At 57.6% G+C, this 14,752-nt stretch overlaps 38 non-coding genes across 38 annotated transcripts; all 38 read left to right on the top strand.

The window, feature by feature from the left end:
• Window positions 1–4: 4 nt before the first annotated feature.
• Window positions 5–76, top strand: TRNAP-CGG (transfer RNA proline (anticodon CGG)). Its single transcript has one exon. It is a non-coding gene; the product is annotated as a tRNA-Pro (tRNA).
• A 414-nt stretch (window positions 77–490) lies between these two features.
• Window positions 491–562, top strand: TRNAP-UGG (transfer RNA proline (anticodon UGG)). Its single transcript has one exon. It is a non-coding gene; the product is annotated as a tRNA-Pro (tRNA).
• A 391-nt stretch (window positions 563–953) lies between these two features.
• Window positions 954–1,025, top strand: TRNAP-AGG (transfer RNA proline (anticodon AGG)). The gene has a single exon. It is a non-coding gene; the product is annotated as a tRNA-Pro (tRNA).
• A 140-nt stretch (window positions 1,026–1,165) lies between these two features.
• On the top strand, window positions 1,166–1,237 carry TRNAP-CGG (transfer RNA proline (anticodon CGG)). Its single transcript has one exon. It is a non-coding gene; the product is annotated as a tRNA-Pro (tRNA).
• Window positions 1,238–1,651: 414 nt separating this feature from the next.
• Window positions 1,652–1,723, top strand: TRNAP-UGG (transfer RNA proline (anticodon UGG)). Its single transcript has one exon. It is a non-coding gene; the product is annotated as a tRNA-Pro (tRNA).
• A 392-nt stretch (window positions 1,724–2,115) lies between these two features.
• TRNAP-AGG (transfer RNA proline (anticodon AGG)) lies at window positions 2,116–2,187 on the top strand. The gene has a single exon. It is a non-coding gene; the product is annotated as a tRNA-Pro (tRNA).
• A 140-nt stretch (window positions 2,188–2,327) lies between these two features.
• TRNAP-CGG (transfer RNA proline (anticodon CGG)) lies at window positions 2,328–2,399 on the top strand. Its single transcript has one exon. It is a non-coding gene; the product is annotated as a tRNA-Pro (tRNA).
• Window positions 2,400–2,813: 414 nt separating this feature from the next.
• On the top strand, window positions 2,814–2,885 carry TRNAP-UGG (transfer RNA proline (anticodon UGG)). The gene has a single exon. It is a non-coding gene; the product is annotated as a tRNA-Pro (tRNA).
• A 392-nt stretch (window positions 2,886–3,277) lies between these two features.
• TRNAP-AGG (transfer RNA proline (anticodon AGG)) lies at window positions 3,278–3,349 on the top strand. The gene has a single exon. It is a non-coding gene; the product is annotated as a tRNA-Pro (tRNA).
• A 140-nt stretch (window positions 3,350–3,489) lies between these two features.
• Window positions 3,490–3,561, top strand: TRNAP-CGG (transfer RNA proline (anticodon CGG)). Its single transcript has one exon. It is a non-coding gene; the product is annotated as a tRNA-Pro (tRNA).
• Window positions 3,562–3,975: 414 nt separating this feature from the next.
• TRNAP-UGG (transfer RNA proline (anticodon UGG)) lies at window positions 3,976–4,047 on the top strand. Its single transcript has one exon. It is a non-coding gene; the product is annotated as a tRNA-Pro (tRNA).
• Window positions 4,048–4,439: 392 nt separating this feature from the next.
• On the top strand, window positions 4,440–4,511 carry TRNAP-AGG (transfer RNA proline (anticodon AGG)). Its single transcript has one exon. It is a non-coding gene; the product is annotated as a tRNA-Pro (tRNA).
• Window positions 4,512–4,651: 140 nt separating this feature from the next.
• Window positions 4,652–4,723, top strand: TRNAP-CGG (transfer RNA proline (anticodon CGG)). Its single transcript has one exon. It is a non-coding gene; the product is annotated as a tRNA-Pro (tRNA).
• A 414-nt stretch (window positions 4,724–5,137) lies between these two features.
• TRNAP-UGG (transfer RNA proline (anticodon UGG)) lies at window positions 5,138–5,209 on the top strand. The gene has a single exon. It is a non-coding gene; the product is annotated as a tRNA-Pro (tRNA).
• Window positions 5,210–5,601: 392 nt separating this feature from the next.
• Window positions 5,602–5,673, top strand: TRNAP-AGG (transfer RNA proline (anticodon AGG)). Its single transcript has one exon. It is a non-coding gene; the product is annotated as a tRNA-Pro (tRNA).
• Window positions 5,674–5,813: 140 nt separating this feature from the next.
• TRNAP-CGG (transfer RNA proline (anticodon CGG)) lies at window positions 5,814–5,885 on the top strand. The gene has a single exon. It is a non-coding gene; the product is annotated as a tRNA-Pro (tRNA).
• Window positions 5,886–6,299: 414 nt separating this feature from the next.
• On the top strand, window positions 6,300–6,371 carry TRNAP-UGG (transfer RNA proline (anticodon UGG)). Its single transcript has one exon. It is a non-coding gene; the product is annotated as a tRNA-Pro (tRNA).
• A 392-nt stretch (window positions 6,372–6,763) lies between these two features.
• On the top strand, window positions 6,764–6,835 carry TRNAP-AGG (transfer RNA proline (anticodon AGG)). The gene has a single exon. It is a non-coding gene; the product is annotated as a tRNA-Pro (tRNA).
• Window positions 6,836–6,975: 140 nt separating this feature from the next.
• TRNAP-CGG (transfer RNA proline (anticodon CGG)) lies at window positions 6,976–7,047 on the top strand. Its single transcript has one exon. It is a non-coding gene; the product is annotated as a tRNA-Pro (tRNA).
• Window positions 7,048–7,461: 414 nt separating this feature from the next.
• TRNAP-UGG (transfer RNA proline (anticodon UGG)) lies at window positions 7,462–7,533 on the top strand. The gene has a single exon. It is a non-coding gene; the product is annotated as a tRNA-Pro (tRNA).
• Window positions 7,534–7,925: 392 nt separating this feature from the next.
• Window positions 7,926–7,997, top strand: TRNAP-AGG (transfer RNA proline (anticodon AGG)). Its single transcript has one exon. It is a non-coding gene; the product is annotated as a tRNA-Pro (tRNA).
• Window positions 7,998–8,137: 140 nt separating this feature from the next.
• Window positions 8,138–8,209, top strand: TRNAP-CGG (transfer RNA proline (anticodon CGG)). Its single transcript has one exon. It is a non-coding gene; the product is annotated as a tRNA-Pro (tRNA).
• A 414-nt stretch (window positions 8,210–8,623) lies between these two features.
• Window positions 8,624–8,695, top strand: TRNAP-UGG (transfer RNA proline (anticodon UGG)). Its single transcript has one exon. It is a non-coding gene; the product is annotated as a tRNA-Pro (tRNA).
• A 392-nt stretch (window positions 8,696–9,087) lies between these two features.
• Window positions 9,088–9,159, top strand: TRNAP-AGG (transfer RNA proline (anticodon AGG)). Its single transcript has one exon. It is a non-coding gene; the product is annotated as a tRNA-Pro (tRNA).
• A 608-nt stretch (window positions 9,160–9,767) lies between these two features.
• Window positions 9,768–9,839, top strand: TRNAP-UGG (transfer RNA proline (anticodon UGG)). The gene has a single exon. It is a non-coding gene; the product is annotated as a tRNA-Pro (tRNA).
• A 140-nt stretch (window positions 9,840–9,979) lies between these two features.
• TRNAP-CGG (transfer RNA proline (anticodon CGG)) lies at window positions 9,980–10,051 on the top strand. Its single transcript has one exon. It is a non-coding gene; the product is annotated as a tRNA-Pro (tRNA).
• A 414-nt stretch (window positions 10,052–10,465) lies between these two features.
• On the top strand, window positions 10,466–10,537 carry TRNAP-UGG (transfer RNA proline (anticodon UGG)). Its single transcript has one exon. It is a non-coding gene; the product is annotated as a tRNA-Pro (tRNA).
• A 392-nt stretch (window positions 10,538–10,929) lies between these two features.
• On the top strand, window positions 10,930–11,001 carry TRNAP-AGG (transfer RNA proline (anticodon AGG)). The gene has a single exon. It is a non-coding gene; the product is annotated as a tRNA-Pro (tRNA).
• A 140-nt stretch (window positions 11,002–11,141) lies between these two features.
• Window positions 11,142–11,213, top strand: TRNAP-CGG (transfer RNA proline (anticodon CGG)). Its single transcript has one exon. It is a non-coding gene; the product is annotated as a tRNA-Pro (tRNA).
• Window positions 11,214–11,627: 414 nt separating this feature from the next.
• On the top strand, window positions 11,628–11,699 carry TRNAP-UGG (transfer RNA proline (anticodon UGG)). Its single transcript has one exon. It is a non-coding gene; the product is annotated as a tRNA-Pro (tRNA).
• Window positions 11,700–12,090: 391 nt separating this feature from the next.
• TRNAP-AGG (transfer RNA proline (anticodon AGG)) lies at window positions 12,091–12,162 on the top strand. Its single transcript has one exon. It is a non-coding gene; the product is annotated as a tRNA-Pro (tRNA).
• Window positions 12,163–12,302: 140 nt separating this feature from the next.
• TRNAP-CGG (transfer RNA proline (anticodon CGG)) lies at window positions 12,303–12,374 on the top strand. The gene has a single exon. It is a non-coding gene; the product is annotated as a tRNA-Pro (tRNA).
• A 414-nt stretch (window positions 12,375–12,788) lies between these two features.
• TRNAP-UGG (transfer RNA proline (anticodon UGG)) lies at window positions 12,789–12,860 on the top strand. The gene has a single exon. It is a non-coding gene; the product is annotated as a tRNA-Pro (tRNA).
• Window positions 12,861–13,252: 392 nt separating this feature from the next.
• On the top strand, window positions 13,253–13,324 carry TRNAP-AGG (transfer RNA proline (anticodon AGG)). Its single transcript has one exon. It is a non-coding gene; the product is annotated as a tRNA-Pro (tRNA).
• A 140-nt stretch (window positions 13,325–13,464) lies between these two features.
• TRNAP-CGG (transfer RNA proline (anticodon CGG)) lies at window positions 13,465–13,536 on the top strand. Its single transcript has one exon. It is a non-coding gene; the product is annotated as a tRNA-Pro (tRNA).
• Window positions 13,537–13,950: 414 nt separating this feature from the next.
• Window positions 13,951–14,022, top strand: TRNAP-UGG (transfer RNA proline (anticodon UGG)). Its single transcript has one exon. It is a non-coding gene; the product is annotated as a tRNA-Pro (tRNA).
• Window positions 14,023–14,414: 392 nt separating this feature from the next.
• Window positions 14,415–14,486, top strand: TRNAP-AGG (transfer RNA proline (anticodon AGG)). Its single transcript has one exon. It is a non-coding gene; the product is annotated as a tRNA-Pro (tRNA).
• Window positions 14,487–14,626: 140 nt separating this feature from the next.
• TRNAP-CGG (transfer RNA proline (anticodon CGG)) lies at window positions 14,627–14,698 on the top strand. The gene has a single exon. It is a non-coding gene; the product is annotated as a tRNA-Pro (tRNA).
• The last annotated feature ends 54 nt before the right edge of the window (window positions 14,699–14,752 follow it).

The raw sequence follows: 14,752 nt of genomic DNA, 5'->3' as shown, positions 1-14,752 counted from the left end.
CGTTGGCTCGTTGGTCTAGGGGTATGATTCTCGCTTCGGGTGCGAGAGGTCCCGGGTTCAAATCCCGGACGAGCCCTCGCTGGTGTGTGCCTCGTGTGCCCCTCTCTCCACACGTGGCACTGCGCTTTTGCAATGGTCTTGCTCGAGGGCACTCCAATCCGTGTCACGTACCCACGGGTGCTTCTCAACAAGGGTCTTGCTCGTTTCCGCCGCCTCGCAGCCTTTTTTGCGAATGGGACTTGATGATCGCGCCGAGGAAGCTCTTTCTTTGCTCGTGGTGGACTGCCATGGCTCGACTTCTCCAGGAAGGTGCGAGGCGTCTTTGGCTGGCTGGCCTTTTCACCGCTCTGTTCCTCTTCTCTTTCTGTCGCGCGGCCATGCTCGACTCCTCCTGCCTCTTTGGACTCCAGTGTCAGATCTTGTTTTTGCTGCAGCCTGTGCCAAATGGTGGCGCTGAGCCAGGTGCCTCGCAGCCCTTGCCTCCGTCGCTGGCTCGTTGGTCTAGGGGTATGATTCTCACTTTGGGTGCGAGAGGTCCCGGGTTCAAATCCCGGACGAGCCCATGCTTGTGGAAGTCTTTGTTGCAGGTCTGTTGCATGCTGGGCTTCCTCCCGCAGGCTCATCTGTTGCATGGATTTTCTTGCAACTGACTGCTGGGAAGGCGGCATGTGCTGCCCGTCCCCAGGAAACCCCGACCACCCAACCAAGCCCGGACCTGTGGCAGATTTTGACCCCACGCACGCGGATCTCCACTTGTTTTGAGCTCTTTCGCTCCAAAAACATATGTTGGAGATTGCTGCTCGTTAAAATTCGCATGCGTCTCTCAGGGACTTTTTTTTTTCCCTGTGGATGCTCCATGAGAGAGCCACGCTTTTCTCTGGAGATGCCAGGCAGGTGCTTCAGTTGGCAGTGCTGGCTACGCCATACAAATTGCAAAGCGCCGCTCTGTCGCTGGCTCGTTGGTCTAGGGGTATGATTCTCGCTTAGGGTGCGAGAGGTCCCGGGTTCAAATCCCGGACGAGCCCCACTCTTTCTCTGCGGGGGAACCAGAGTGCTCATCTCCTTTTGCCCTCCCCCTGTTAGCTAAACCGCTCCGGCTGCAGCTTGTGGCCGAGCCTACAAAGGTGAGAGAATCGACGCTGCTGCACGGCACGCACCAAACGGTGGCTCGTTGGTCTAGGGGTATGATTCTCGCTTCGGGTGCGAGAGGTCCCGGGTTCAAATCCCGGACGAGCCCTCGCTGGTGTGTGCCTCGTGTGCCCCTCTCTCCACACGTGGCACTGCGCTTTTGCAATGGTCTTGCTCGAGGGCACTCCAATCCGTGTCACGTACCCACGGGTGCTTCTCAACAAGGGTCTTGCTCGTTTCCGCCGCCTCGCAGCCTTTTTTGCGAATGGGACTTGATGATCGCGCCGAGGAAGCTCTTTCTTTGCTCGTGGTGGACTGCCATGGCTCGACTTCTCCAGGAAGGTGCGAGGCGTCTTTGGCTGGCTGGCCTTTTCACCGCTCTGTTCCTCTTCTCTTTCTGTCGCACGGCCACGCTCGACTCCTCCTGCCTCTTTGGACTCCAGTGTCAGATCTTGTTTTTGCTGCAGCCTGTGCCAAATGGTGGCGCTGAGCCAGGTGCCTCGCAGCCCTTGCCTCCGTCGCTGGCTCGTTGGTCTAGGGGTATGATTCTCGCTTTGGGTGTGAGAGGTCCCGGGTTCAAATCCTGGACGAGCCCATGCTTGTGGAAGTCTTTGTTGCAGGTCTGTTGCATGCTGGGCTTCCTCCCGCAGGCTCATCTGTTGCATGGATTTTCTTGCAACTGACTGCTGGGAAGGCGGCATGTGCCGCCCGTCCCCAGGAAACCCCGACCACCCAACCAAGCCCGGACCTGTGGCAGATTTTGACCCCACGCACGCGGATCTCCACTTGTTTTGAGCTCTTTCGCTCCAAAAACATATGTTGGAGATTGCTGCTCGTTAAAATTCGCATGCGTCTCTCAGGGACATTTTTTTTTTCCCTGTGGATGTTCCATGAGAGAGCCACGCTTTTCTCTGGAGATGCCAGGCAGGTGCTTCAGTTGGCAGTGCTGGCTACGCCATACAAATTGCAAAGCGCCGCTCTGTCGCTGGCTCGTTGGTCTAGGGGTATGATTCTCGCTTAGGGTGCGAGAGGTCCCGGGTTCAAATCCCGGACGAGCCCCACTCTTTCTCTGCGGGGGAACCAGAGTGCTCATCTCCTTTTGCCCTCCCCCTGTTAGCTAAACCGCTCCGGCTGCAGCTTGTGGCCGAGCCTACAAAGGTGAGAGAATCGACGCTGCTGCACGGCACGCACCAAACGTTGGCTCGTTGGTCTAGGGGTATGATTCTCGCTTCGGGTGCGAGAGGTCCCGGGTTCAAATCCCGGACGAGCCCTCGCTGGTGTGTGCCTCGTGTGCCCCTCTCTCCACACGTGGCAGTGCGCTTTTGCAATGGTCTTGCTCGAGGGCACTCCAATCCGTGTCACGTACCCACGGGTGCTTCTCAACAAGGGTCTTGCTTGTTTCCGCCGCCTCGCAGCCTTTTTTGCGAATGGGACTTGATGATCGCGCCGAGGAAGCTCTTTCTTTGCTCGTGGTGGACTGCCATGGCTCGACTTCTCCAGGAAGGTGCGAGGCGTCTTTGGCTGGCTGGCCTTTTCACCGCTCTGTTCCTCTTCTCTTTCTGTCGCACGGCCACGCTCGACTCCTCCTGCCTCTTTGGACTCCAGTGTCAGATCTTGTTTTTGCTGCAGCCTGTGCCAAATGGTGGCGCTGAGCCAGGTGCCTCGCAGCCCTTGCCTCCGTCGCTGGCTCGTTGGTCTAGGGGTATGATTCTCGCTTTGGGTGTGAGAGGTCCCGGGTTCAAATCCCGGACGAGCCCATGCTTGTGGAAGTCTTTGTTGCAGGTCTGTTGCATGCTGGGCTTCCTCCCGCAGGCTCATCTGTTGCATGGATTTTCTTGCAACTGACTGCTGGGAAGGCGGCATGTGCCGCCCGTCCCCAGGAAACCCCGACCACCCAACCAAGCCCGGACCTGTGGCAGATTTTGACCCCACGCACGCGGATCTCCACTTGTTTTGAGCTCTTTCGCTCCAAAAACATATGTTGGAGATTGCTGCTCGTTAAAATTCGCATGCGTCTCTCAGGGACATTTTTTTTTTCCCTGTGGATGTTCCATGAGAGAGCCACGCTTTTCTCTGGAGATGCCAGGCAGGTGCTTCAGTTGGCAGTGCTGGCTACGCCATACAAATTGCAAAGCGCCGCTCTGTCGCTGGCTCGTTGGTCTAGGGGTATGATTCTCGCTTAGGGTGCGAGAGGTCCCGGGTTCAAATCCCGGACGAGCCCCACTCTTTCTCTGCGGGGGAACCAGAGTGCTCATCTCCTTTTGCCCTCCCCCTGTTAGCTAAACCGCTCCGGCTGCTGCTTGTGGCCGAGCCTACAAAGGTGAGAGAATCGTCGCTGCTGCACGGCACGCACCAAACGTTGGCTCGTTGGTCTAGGGGTATGATTCTCACTTCGGGTGCGAGAGGTCCCGGGTTCAAATCCCGGACGAGCCCTCGCTGGTGTGTGCCTCGTGTGCCCCTCTCTCCACACGTGGCAGTGCGCTTTTGCAATGGTCTTGCTCGAGGGCACTCCAATCCGTGTCATGTACCCACGGGTGCTTCTCAACAAGGGTCTTGCTCGTTTCCGCCGCCTCGCAGCCTTTTTTGTGAATGGGACTTGATGATCGCGCCGAGGAAGCTCTTTCTTTGCTCGTGGTGGACTGCCATGGCTCGACTTCTCCAGGAAGGTGCGAGGCGTCTTTGGCTGGCTGGCCTTTTCACCGCTCTGTTCCTCTTCTCTTTCTGTCGCGCGGCCACGCTCGACTCCTCCTGCCTCCTTGGACTCCAGTGTCAGATCTTGTGTTTGCTGCAGCCTGTGCCAAATGGTGGCGCTGAGCCAGGTGCCTCGCAGCCCTTGCCTCCGTCGCTGGCTCGTTGGTCTAGGGGTATGATTCTCGCTTTGGGTGCGAGAGGTCCCGGGTTCAAATCCCGGACGAGCCCATGCTTGTGGAAGTCTTTGTTGCAGGTCTGTTGCATGCTGGGCTTCCTCCCGCAGGCTCATCTGTTGCATGGATTTTCTTGCAACTGACTGCTGGGAAGGCGGCATGTGCCGCCCTTCCCCAGGAAACCCCGACCACCCAACCAAGCCCGGACCTGTGGCAGATTTTGACCCCACGCACGCGGATCTCCACTTGTTTTGAGCTCTTTCGCTCCAAAAACATATGTTGGAGATTGCTGCTCGTTAAAATTCGCATGCGTCTCTCAGGGACTTTTTTTTTTTCCCTGTGGATGTTCCATGAGAGAGCCACGCTTTTCTCTGGAGATGCCAGGCAGGTGCTTCAGTTGGCAGTGCTGGCTACGCCATACAAATTGCAAAGCACCGCTCTGTCGTTGGCTCGTTGGTCTAGGGGTATGATTCTCGCTTAGGGTGCGAGAGGTCCCGGGTTCAAATCCCGGACGAGCCCCACTCTTTCTCTGCGGGGGAACCAGAGTGCTCATCTCCTTTTGCCCTCCCCCTGTTAGCTAAACCGCTCCGGCTGCAGCTTGTGGCCGAGCCTATAAAGGTGAGAGAATCGACGCTGCTGCACGGCACGCACCAAACGTTGGCTCGTTGGTCTAGGGGTATGATTCTCGCTTCGGGTGCGAGAGGTCCCGGGTTCAAATCCCGGACGAGCCCTCGCTGGTGTGTGCCTCGTGTGCCCCTCTCTCCACACGTGGCAGTGCGCTTTTGCAATGGTCTTGCTCGAGGGCACTCCAATCCGTGTCACGTACCCACGGGTGCTTCTCAACAAGGGTCTTGCTCGTTTCCGCCGCCTCGCAGCCTTTTTTGCGAATGGGACTTGATGATCGCGCCGAGGAAGCTCTTTCTTTGCTCGTGGTGGACTGCCATGGCTCGACTTCTCCAGGAAGGTGCGAGGCGTCTTTGGCTGGCTGGCCTTTTCACCGCTCTGTTCCTCTTCTCTTTCTGTCGCACGGCCACGCTCGACTCCTCCTGCCTCTTTGGACTCCAGTGTCAGATCTTGTTTTTGCTGCAGCCTGTGCCAAATGGTGGCGCTGAGCCAGGTGCCTCGCAGCCCTTGCCTCTGTCGCTGGCTCGTTGGTCTAGGGGTATGATTCTCTCTTTGGGTGCGAGAGGTCCCGGGTTCAAATCCCGGACGAGCCCATGCTTGTGGAAGTCTTTGTTGCAGGTCTGTTGCATGCTGGGCTTCCTCCCGCAGGCTCATCTGTTGCATGGATTTTCTTGCAACTGACTGCTGGGAAGGCGGCATGTGCCGCCCGTCCCCAGGAAACCCCGACCACCCAACCAAGCCCGGACCTGTGGCAGATTTTGACCCCACGCACGCGGATCTCCACTTGTTTTGAGCTCTTTCGCTCCAAAAACATATGTTGGAGATTGCTGCTCGTTAAAATTCGCATGCGTCTCTCAGGGACTTTTTTTTTTTCCCTGTGGATGTTCCATGAGAGAGCCACGCTTTTCTCTGGAGATGCCAGGCAGGTGCTTCAGTTGGCAGTGCTGGCTACGCCATACAAATTGCAAAGCACCGCTCTGTCGCTGGCTCGTTGGTCTAGGGGTATGATTCTCGCTTAGGGTGCGAGAGGTCCCGGGTTCAAATCCCGGACGAGCCCCACTCTTTCTCTGCGGGGGAACCAGAGTGCTCATCTCCTTTTGCCCTCCCCCTGTTAGCTAAACCGCTCCGGCTGCTGCTTGTGGCCGAGCCTACAAAGGTGAGAGAATCGACGCTGCTGCACGGCACGCACCAAACGTTGGCTCGTTGGTCTAGGGGTATGATTCTCGCTTCGGGTGCGAGAGGTCCCGGGTTCAAATCCCGGACGAGCCCTCGCTGGTGTGTGCCTCGTGTGCCCCTCTCTCCACACGTGGCAGTGCGCTTTTGCAATGGTCTTGCTCGAGGGCACTCCAATCCGTGTCACGTACCCACGGGTGCTTCTCAACAAGGGTCTTGCTCGTTTCCGCCGCCTCGCAGCCTTTTTTGCGAATGGGACTTGATGATCGCGCCGAGGAAGCTCTTTCTTTGCTCGTGGTGGACTGCCATGGCTCGACTTCTCCAGGAAGGTGCGAGGCGTCTTTGGCTGGCTGGCCTTTTCACCGCTCTGTTCCTCTTCTCTTTCTGTCGCACGGCCACGCTCGACTCCTCCTGCCTCTTTGGACTCCAGTGTCAGATCTTGTTTTTGCTGCAGCCTGTGCCAAATGGTGGCGCTGAGCCAGGTGCCTCGCAGCCCTTGCCTCTGTCGCTGGCTCGTTGGTCTAGGGGTATGATTCTCTCTTTGGGTGCGAGAGGTCCCGGGTTCAAATCCCGGACGAGCCCATGCTTGTGGAAGTCTTTGTTGCAGGTCTGTTGCATGCTGGGCTTCCTCCCGCAGGCTCATCTGTTGCATGGATTTTCTTGCAACTGACTGCTGGGAAGGCGGCATGTGCCGCCCGTCCCCAGGAAACCCCGACCACCCAACCAAGCCCGGACCTGTGGCAGATTTTGACCCCACGCACGCGGATCTCCACTTGTTTTGAGCTCTTTCGCTCCAAAAACATATGTTGGAGATTGCTGCTCGTTAAAATTCGCATGCGTCTCTCAGGGACTTTTTTTTTTTCCCTGTGGATGTTCCATGAGAGAGCCACGCTTTTCTCTGGAGATGCCAGGCAGGTGCTTCAGTTGGCAGTGCTGGCTACGCCATACAAATTGCAAAGCACCGCTCTGTCGCTGGCTCGTTGGTCTAGGGGTATGATTCTCGCTTAGGGTGCGAGAGGTCCCGGGTTCAAATCCCGGACGAGCCCCACTCTTTCTCTGCGGGGGAACCAGAGTGCTCATCTCCTTTTGCCCTCCCCCTGTTAGCTAAACCGCTCCGGCTGCTGCTTGTGGCCGAGCCTACTAAGGTGAGAGAATCGACGCTGCTGCACGGCACGCACCAAACGTTGGCTCGTTGGTCTAGGGGTATGATTCTCGCTTCGGGTGCGAGAGGTCCCGGGTTCAAATCCCGGACGAGCCCTCGCTGGTGTGTGCCTCGTGTGCCCCTCTCTCCACACGTGGCAGTGCGCTTTTGCAATGGTCTTGCTCGAGGGCACTCCAATCCGTGTCACGTACCCACGGGTGCTTCTCAACAAGGGTCTTGCTCGTTTCCGCCGCCTCGCAGCCTTTTTTGCGAATGGGACTTGATGATCGCGCCGAGGAAGCTCTTTCTTTGCTCGTGGTGGACTGCCATGGCTCGACTTCTCCAGGAAGGTGCGAGGCGTCTTTGGCTGGCTGGCCTTTTCACCGCTCTGTTCCTCTTCTCTTTCTGTCGCGCGGCCACGCTCGACTCCTCCTGCCTCTTTGGACTCCAGTGTCAGATCTTGTTTTTGCTGCAGCCTGTGCCAAATGGTGGCGCTGAGCCAGGTGCCTCGCAGCCCTTGCCTCCGTCGCTGGCTCGTTGGTCTAGGGGTATGATTCTCGCTTTGGGTGTGAGAGGTCCCGGGTTCAAATCCCGGACGAGCCCATGCTTGTGGAAGTCTTTGTTGCAGGTCTGTTGCATGCTGGGCTTCCTCCCGCAGGCTCATCTGTTGCATGGATTTTCTTGCAACTGACTGCTGGGAAGGCGGCATGTGCCGCCCGTCCCCAGGAAACCCCGACCACCCAACCAAGCCCGGACCTGTGGCAGATTTTGACCCCACGCACGCGGATCTCCACTTGTTTTGAGCTCTTTCGCTCCAAAAACATATGTTGGAGATTGCTGCTCGTTAAAATTCGCATGCGTCTCTCAGGGACTTTTTTTTTTTCCCTGTGGATGTTCCATGAGAGAGCCACGCTTTTCTCTGGAGATGCCAGGCAGGTGCTTCAGTTGGCAGTGCTGGCTACGCCATACAAATTGCAAAGCGCCGCTCTGTCGCTGGCTCGTTGGTCTAGGGGTATGATTCTCGCTTAGGGTGCGAGAGGTCCCGGGTTCAAATCCCGGACGAGCCCCACTCTTTCTCTGCGGGGGAACCAGAGTGCTCATCTCCTTTTGCCCTCCCCCTGTTAGCTAAACCGCTCCGGCTGCTGCTTGTGGCCGAGCCTACAAAGGTGAGAGAATCGACGCTGCTGCACGGCACGCACCAAACGTTGGCTCGTTGGTCTAGGGGTATGATTCTCGCTTCGGGTGCGAGAGGTCCCGGGTTCAAATCCCGGACGAGCCCTCGCTGGTGTGTGCCTCGTGTGCCCCTCTCTCCACACGTGGCACTGCGCTTTTGCAATGGTCTTGCTCGAGGGCACTCCAATCCGTGTCACGTACCCACGGGTGCTTCTCAACAAGGGTCTTGCTCGTTTCCGCCGCCTCGCAGCCTTTTTTGCGAATGGGACTTGATGATCGTGCCGAGGAAGCTCTTTCTTTGCTCGTGGTGGACTGCCATGGCTCGACTTCTCCAGGAAGGTGCGAGGCGTCTTTGGCTGGCTGGCCTTTTCACCGCTCTGTTCCTCTTCTCTTTCTGTCGCGCGGCCACGCTCGACTCCTCCTGCCTCTTTGGACTCCAGTGTCAGATCTTGTTTTTGCTGCAGCCTGTGCCAAATGGTGGCGCTGAGCCAGGTGCCTCGCAGCCCTTGCCTCCGTTGCTGGCTCGTTGGTCTAGGGGTATGATTCTCGCTTTGGGTGCGAGAGGTCCCGGGTTCAAATCCCGGACGAGCCCATGCTTGTGGAAGTCTTTGTTGCAGGTCTGTTGCATGCTGGGCTTCCTCCCGCAGGCTCATCTGTTGCATGGATTTTCTTGCAACTGACTGCTGGGAAGGCGGCATGTGCCGCCCGTCCCCAGGAAACCCCGACCACCCAACCAAGCCCGGACCTGTGGCAGATTTTGACCCCACGCACGCGGATCTCCACTTGTTTTGAGCTCTTTCGCTCCAAAAACATATGTTGGAGATTGCTGCTCGTTAAAATTCGCATGCGTCTCTCAGGGACTTTTTTTTTTTCCCTGTGGATGTTCCATGAGAGAGCCACGCTTTTCTCTGGAGATGCCAGGCAGGTGCTTCAGTTGGCAGTGCTGGCTACGCCATACAAATTGCAAAGCGCCGCTCTGTCGCTGGCTCGTTGGTCTAGGGGTATGATTCTCGCTTAGGGTGCGAGAGGTCCCGGGTTCAAATCCCGGACGAGCCCCACTCTTTCTCTGCGGGGGAACCAGAGTGCTCATCTCCTTTTGCCCTCCCCCTGTTAGCTAAACCGCTCCGGCTGCTGCTTGTGGCCGAGCCTACAAAGGTGAGAGAATCGACGCTGCTGCACGGCACGCACCAAACGTGTATGATTCTCGCTTCGGGTGCGAGAGGTCCCGGGTTCAAATCCCGGACGAGCCCTCGCTGGTGTGTGCCTCGTGTGCCCCTCTCTCCACACGTGGCAGTGCGCTTTTACAATGGTCTTGCTCGAGGGCACTCCAATCCGTGTCACGTACCCACGGGTGCTTCTCAACAAGGGTCTTGCTCGTTTCCGCCGCCTCGCAGCCTTTTTTGCGAATGGGACTTGATGATCGCGCCGAGGAAGCTCTTTCTTTGCTCGTGGTGGACTGCCATGGCTCGACTTCTCCAGGAAGGTGCGAGGCGTCTTTGGCTGGCTGGCCTTTTCACCGCTCTGTTCCTCTTCTCTTTCTGTCGCGCGGCCACGCTCGACTCCTCCTGCCTCTTTGGACTCCAGTGTCAGATCTTGTTTTTGCTGCAGCCTGTGCCAAATGGTGGCGCTGAGCCAGGTGCCTCGCAGCCCTTGCCTCCGTCGCTGGCTCGTTGGTCTAGGGGTATGATTCTCGCTTTGGGTGCGAGAGGTCCCGGGTTCAAATCCCGGACGAGCCCCACTCTTTCTCTGCGGGGGAACCAGAGTGCTCATCTCCTTTTGCCCTCCCCCTGTTAGCTAAACCGCTCCGGCTGCTGCTTGTGGCCGAGCCTACAAAGGTGAGAGAATCGACGCTGCTGCACGGCACGCACCAAACGTTGGCTCGTTGGTCTAGGGGTATGATTCTCGCTTCGGGTGCGAGAGGTCCCGGGTTCAAATCCCGGACGAGCCCTCGCTGGTGTGTGCCCCGTGTGCCCCTCTCTCCACACGTGGCAGTGCGCTTTTGCAATGGTCTTGCTCGAGGGCACTCCAATCCGTGTCACGTACCCACGGGTGCTTCTCAACAAGGGTCTTGCTCGTTTCCGCCGCCTCACAGCCTTTTTTGCGAATGGGACTTGATGATCGCACCGAGGAAGCTCTTTCTTTGCTCGTGGTGGACTGCCATGGCTCGACTTCTCCAGGAAGGTGCGAGGCGTCTTTGGCTGGCTGGCCTTATCACCGCTCTGTTCCTCTTCTCTTTCTGTCGCGCGGCCATGCTCGACTCTTCCTGCCTCTTTGGACTCCAGTGTCAGATCTTGTTTTTGCTGCAGCCTGTGCCAAATGGTGGCGCTGAGCCAGGTGCCTCGCAGCCCTTGCCTCTGTCGCTGGCTCGTTGGTCTAGGGGTATGATTCTCGCTTTGGGTGCGAGAGGTCCCGGGTTCAAATCCCGGACGAGCCCATGCTTGTGGTAGTCTTTGTTGCAGGTCTGTTGCATGCTGGGCTTCCTCCCGCAGGCTCATCTGTTGCATGGATTTTCTTGCAACTGACTGCTGGGAAGGCGGCATGTGCCGCCCGTCCCCAGGAAACCCCGACCACCCAACCAAGCCCGGACCTGTGGCAGATTTTGACCCCACGCACGCGGATCTCCACTTGTTTTGAGCTCTTTCGCTCCAAAAACATATGTTGGAGATTGCTGCTCGTTAAAATTCGCATGCGTCTCTCAGGGACTTTTTTTTTTTCCCTGTGGATGTTCCATGAGAGAGCCACGCTTTTCTCTGGAGATGCCAGGCAGGTGCTTCAGTTGGCAGTGCTGGCTACGCCATACAAATTGCAAAGCGCCGCTCTGTCGCTGGCTCGTTGGTCTAGGGGTATGATTCTCGCTTAGGGTGCGAGAGGTCCTGGGTTCAAATCCCGGACGAGCCCCACTCTTTCTCTGCGGGGGAACCAGAGTGCTCATCTCCTTTTGCCCTCCCCCTGTTAGCTAAACCGCTCCGGCTGCTGCTTGTGGCCGAGCCTACAAAGGTGAGAGAATCGTCGCTGCTGCACGGCACGCACCAAACGTTGGCTCGTTGGTCTAGGGGTATGATTCTCACTTCGGGTGCGAGAGGTCCCGGGTTCAAATCCCGGACGAGCCCTCGCTGGTGTGTGCCTCGTGTGCCCCTCTCTCCACACGTGGCAGTGCGCTTTTGCAATGGTCTTGCTCGAGGGCACTCCAATCCGTGTCACGTACCCACGGGTGCTTCTCAACAAGGGTCTTGCTCGTTTCCGCCGCCTCGCAGCCTTTTTTGCAAATGGGACTTGATGATCGCGCCGAGGAAGCTCTTTCTTTGCTCGTGGTGGACTGCCATGGCTCGACTTCTCCAGGAAGGTGCGAGGCGTCTTTGGCTGGCTGGCCTTTTCACCGCTCTGTTCCTCTTCTCTTTCTGTCGCGCGGCCATGCTCGACTCCTCCTGCCTCTTTGGACTCCAGTGTCAGATCTTGTTTTTGCTGCAGCCTGTGCCAAATGGTGGCGCTGAGCCAGGTGCCTCGCAGCCCTTGCCTCCGTCGCTGGCTCGTTGGTCTAGGGGTATGATTCTCGCTTTGGGTGCGAGAGGTCCCGGGTTCAAATCCCGGACGAGCCCATGCTTGTGGAAGTCTTTGTTGCAGGTCTGTTGCATGCTGGGCTTCCTCCCGCAGGCTCATCTGTTGCATGGATTTTCTTGCAACTGACTGCTGGGAAGGCGGCATGTGCTGCCCGTCCCCAGGAAACCCCGACCACCCAACCAAGCCCGGACCTGTGGCAGATTTTGACCCCACGCACGCGGATCTCCACTTGTTTTGAGCTCTTTCGCTCCAAAAACATATGTTGGAGATTGCTGCTCGTTAAAATTCGCATGCGTCTCTCAGGGACTTTTTTTTTTCCCTGTGGATGTTCCATGAGAGAGCCACGCTTTTCTCTGGAGATGCCAGGCAGGTGCTTCAGTTGGCAGTGCTGGCTACGCCATACAAATTGCAAAGCGCCGCTCTGTCGCTGGCTCGTTGGTCTAGGGGTATGATTCTCGCTTAGGGTGCGAGAGGTCCCGGGTTCAAATCCCGGACGAGCCCCACTCTTTCTCTGCGGGGGAACCAGAGTGCTCATCTCCTTTTGCCCTCCCCCTGTTAGCTAAACCGCTCCGGCTGCAGCTTGTGGCCGAGCCTACAAAGGTGAGAGAATCGACACTGCTGCACGGCACGCACCAAACGTTGGCTCGTTGGTCTAGGGGTATGATTCTCGCTTCGGGTGCGAGAGGTCCCGGGTTCAAATCCCGGACGAGCCCTCGCTGGTGTGTGCCTCGTGTGCCCCTCTCTCCACACGTGGCAGTGCGCTTTTGCAATGGTCTTGCTCGAGGGCACTCCAATCCGTGTCACGTACCCACGGGTGCTTCTCAACAAGGGTCTTGCTCGTTTCCGCCGCCTCGCAGCCTTTTTTGCGAATGGGACTTGATGATCGCGCCGAGGAAGCTCTTTCTTTGCTCGTGGTGGACTGCCATGGCTCGACTTCTCCAGGAAGGTGCGAGGCGTCTTTGGCTGGCTGGCCTTTTCACCGCTCTGTTCCTCTTCTCTTTCTGTCGCACGGCCACGCTCGACTCCTCCTGCCTCTTTGGACTCCAGTGTCAGATCTTGTTTTTGCTGCAGCCTGTGCCAAATGGTGGCGCTGAGCCAGGTGCCTCGCAGCCCTTGCCTCCGTCGCTGGCTCGTTGGTCTAGGGGTATGATTCTCGCTTTGGGTGTGAGAGGTCCCGGGTTCAAATCCCGGACGAGCCCATGCTTGTGGAAGTCTTTGTTGCAGGTCTGTTGCATGCTGGGCTTCCTCCCGCAGGCTCATCTGTTGCATGGATTTTCTTGCAACTGACTGCTGGGAAGGCGGCATGTGCCGCCCGTCCCCAGGAAACCCCGACCACCCAACCAAGCCCGGACCTGTGGCAGATTTTGACCCCACGCACGCGGATCTCCACTTGTTTTGAGCTCTTTCGCTCCAAAAACATATGTTGGAGATTGCTGCTCGTTAAAATTCGCATGCGTCTCTCAGGGACTTTTTTTTTATCCCTGTGGATGTTCCATGAGAGAGCCACGCTTTTCTCTGGAGATGCCAGGCAGGTGCTTCAGTTGGCAGTGCTGGCTACGCCATACAAATTGCAAAGCGCTGCTCTGTCGCTGGCTCGTTGGTCTAGGGGTATGATTCTCGCTTAGGGTGCGAGAGGTCCCGGGTTCAAATCCCGGACGAGCCCCACTCTTTCTCTGCGGGGGAACCAGAGTGCTCATCTCCTTTTGCCCTCCCCCTGTTAGCTAAACCGCTCCGGCTGCTGCTTGTGGCCGAGCCTACAAAGGTGAGAGAATCGTCGCTGCTGCACGGCACGCACCAAACGTTGGCTCGTTGGTCTAGGGGTATGATTCTCACTTCGGGTGCGAGAGGTCCCGGGTTCAAATCCCGGACGAGCCCTCGCTGGTGTGTGCCTCGTGTGCCCCTCTCTCCACACGTGGCAGTGCGCTTTTGCAATGGTCTTGCTCGAGGGCGCTCCAATCCGTGTCATGTACCCACGGGTGCTTCTCAACAAGGGTCTTGCTCGTTTCCGCCGCCTCGCAGCCTTTTTTGTGAATGGGACTTGATGATCGCGCCGAGGAAGCTCTTTCTTTGCTCGTGGTGGACTGCCATGGCTCGACTTCTCCAGGAAGGTGCGAGGCGTCTTTGGCTGGCTGGCCTTTTCACCGCTCTGTTCCTCTTCTCTTTCTGTCGCGCGGCCACGCTCGACTCCTCCTGCCTCCTTGGACTCCAGTGTCAGATCTTGTTTTTGCTGCAGCCTGTGCCAAATGGTGGCGCTGAGCCAGGTGCCTCGCAGCCCTTGCCTCCGTCGCTGGCTCGTTGGTCTAGGGGTATGATTCTCGCTTTGGGTGCGAGAGGTCCCGGGTTCAAATCCCGGACGAGCCCATGCTTGTGGAAGTCTTTGTTGCAGGTCTGTTGCATGCTGGGCTTCCTCCCGCAGGCTCATCTGTTGCATGGATTTTCTTGCAACTGACTGCTGGGAAGGCGGCATGTGCCGCCCTTCCCCAGGAAACCCCGACCACCCAACCAAGCCCGGACCTGTGGCAGATTTTGACCCCACGCACGCGGATCTCCACTTGTTTTGAGCTCTTTCGCTCCAAAAACATATGTTGGAGATTGCTGCTCGTTAAAATTCGCATGCGTCTCTCAGGGACTTTTTTTTTTCCCCTGTGGATGTTCCATGAGAGAGCCACGCTTTTCTCTGGAGATGCCAGGCAGGTGCTTCAGTTGGCAGTGCTGGCTACGCCATACAAATTGCAAAGCACCGCTCTGTCGCTGGCTCGTTGGTCTAGGGGTATGATTCTCGCTTAGGGTGCGAGAGGTCCCGGGTTCAAATCCCGGACGAGCCCCACTCTTTCTCTGCGGGGGAACCAGAGTGCTTATCTCCTTTTGCCCTCCCCCTGTTAGCTAAACTGCTCCGGCTGCTGCTTGTGGCCGAGCCTACAAAGGTGAGAGAATCGACGCTGCTGCACGGCACGCACCAAACGTTGGCTCGTTGGTCTAGGGGTATGATTCTCGCTTCGGGTGCGAGAGGTCCCGGGTTCAAATCCCGGACGAGCCCTCGCTGGTGTGTGCCTCGTGTGCCCCTCTCTCCACACGTGGCACTGCGCTTTTG

The sequence above is a fragment of the Ranitomeya variabilis genome, chromosome 4 (genome assembly GCF_051348905.1).
Source record: "Ranitomeya variabilis isolate aRanVar5 chromosome 4, aRanVar5.hap1, whole genome shotgun sequence".
NCBI lineage: Eukaryota > Metazoa > Chordata > Amphibia > Anura > Dendrobatidae > Ranitomeya > Ranitomeya variabilis.
This window is presented reverse-complemented; position numbering and strand designations above follow the sequence as displayed.